The sequence below is a fragment of the Elephantulus edwardii genome, unplaced genomic scaffold (genome assembly GCF_000299155.1).
Source record: "Elephantulus edwardii isolate Elephantulus edwardi_28Jun2011 unplaced genomic scaffold, EleEdw1.0 scaffold00195, whole genome shotgun sequence".
NCBI classification, from domain to species: domain Eukaryota; kingdom Metazoa; phylum Chordata; class Mammalia; order Macroscelidea; family Macroscelididae; genus Elephantulus; species Elephantulus edwardii.
In genome coordinates this window covers 1,306,115-1,308,325 of record NW_006399945.1, presented here as the reverse complement: position 1 = coordinate 1,308,325, position 2,211 = coordinate 1,306,115, and positions in this window count along the sequence as shown.

Here is a 2,211-nt window from a genome sequence, read left to right as displayed (position 1 = left end):
AGAGAGACTTCACCCTGATTCATAAGGAAAAGGGGATGGCGTATTCTCTTAGCTACTTCCTGTTGAAAAGGGACGGTGTGGGTTTCAGGGTGAAGATCTTCTCTCACTAGAGTAGCAGTTTAATATAAAAATGAAGCAGAAATTATGAAGCCAGACAACTGGGTACTCACGCAGGATGTAACAAAATTAGATCTCAGCTTCCTAACATAGACTAGGAAAATTTCTCATTATTTCCTAATGCTGAAAATCCAGTCACTCATTGCAGTCCTGTCAGAACTCACTCATGGTTGACACTTGACTGGGTTTTCAAGGCTTTAAGTGACATGGGAGGAGATCACCCATCTTTCTCCAAAACTAACAGTGGATTTGAACTAAAAGGGTCACTAGTTGTTGTCATCATTGATTGCCATCACGTCAAGTATGACTCATAGTGACCCTATGAACAAAAGGACTGAAGTCTTTATATAACTATTGTCATTTATCAAAGTTCATAGAGTTTCCAGAGGCATCTTGTTTAGGAAGTGGATGCCACTCCTGCTCCCCCAAAATTTAGGTTGAGCCAAATCAAACTGTAAATTTATTTTATTGGGGAAAAGATTTTTTTTTCCTTAAGGAATTTATAGAATGAGCTAATGAAGGTAAAGCATTGCTAGGCACACCAGACAAGCTCTCAAAAAAAGGTAGGCAGGTAGTTGTGTCGGGGACAGCTATTGTGCAGAGGGTCACTATGAGTCACAGGTGACTTGATAATACTTAACAAATATTATTAACCACTGTCTAGGAATCAGTAGAAATGCACAATAAAATCTAGACATGATTTTTCTGTAGCTTCACTAAGTAACATCTCAAACTCTGGTCGATTGTGTGTGTTTTCAGGGAAGAAGCATAATGTTGGGCAAACTGCCACAGCCCACCTGTGTGTTAACTTTAAGTTTATTAAAAACAAGTGTAGAGAACTATCCTACAACTAACTGGAATAAAGATATCACTAAACCAAATAATACCATTCCAAAACATTTGGAGGAAAAAGAACTCCAACAAAAAAGAAAAATAAAGAAAATTCCAGAGCTTTTATGGAAGAAACTTAAGTGGCTTTTTTTACTCAAACTTGTACAGAAACTTACCAGCCACACACATGGCTTCTAGCAGTCATTCAAACCCAAGAAGCTTTTAACATAATTTCCTACAACAAGGGTAGTTTGAGTCCAGAATGAAACCCTGAGAACACAACAACATTGTGCACAGATCTGGTTTGGATGAGCAATCAAGCTTGATAAAGATTTCAGGTCAACTGAAAATTTGAGCAGGTAGAATTGAAGGTGCTCCCTAACCACGGTAACTAGCAAAGACTAGCAATATGCTCATCTTCACATCCAAAGACAAGTTGCACCTGAATCAGGCTTAAGTCTCTGTAACATATACCTAATGATTACTGCCTTCAATATGGATCACACCTCAACATCAAGAAGCAAAAATCCTCACCACCAGGCCAATAGGCACCACTGTGATGGAGAAAAGATTTAAGTTATCCAGGATGTCATCTTACTAGGATCTACAATCAACACCCTTTGTACCGGTAGTTAAAAAAATAAAAAGACAAGTCATAGACGCTGCATTGCAATCCTAAAGGCACGTAGTTCGAGGCCACTAGCTGCTGGGGCGGTGTGTGTGTGTGTGTGTGTGTGTGTGTGTGTTGTGTGTAAGGATGGGCAATCTCCTCTGACGATTAACTGCCTCTGAAAACCCAATGGAGGGTCAGCTATGGGTTGTTTCTGACTCAGTGGTACACCATAACAACGACGGGAAAAAAATCTGCTGTCAAGGACCTCTCTAGATACTAAATACTGACAATATAAGCTTAAAGACTAAGGTGTCCCTGATTCAAGCTATGGTCTTCTCAAATGCTTGCTATGCATCTGAAAGGTGAAGTGACTAAGGATGACAGAAGAAAAATCAATGCCTTTGAGTGGAGAAGTGTACTGAATTATCTCAAGGACTGCTGCTATCTCAGAGAACAAACAAGTCTGTCTTAGAAAAAGTAAAATCAAAGTATTCCTTGAAAGCAAGGGTCGTGAAACTTTGCCTGAGATATTCTGCGCATGTTGTTGGAAGGGTCTAGTCCTTGGGGAAGGACATCATCATGCTTGGAAAAGTGGACACAGTGACTGCAGTGATGGGCTTGAGCGTGTTGAGGATGGCTGAGAATGGCAC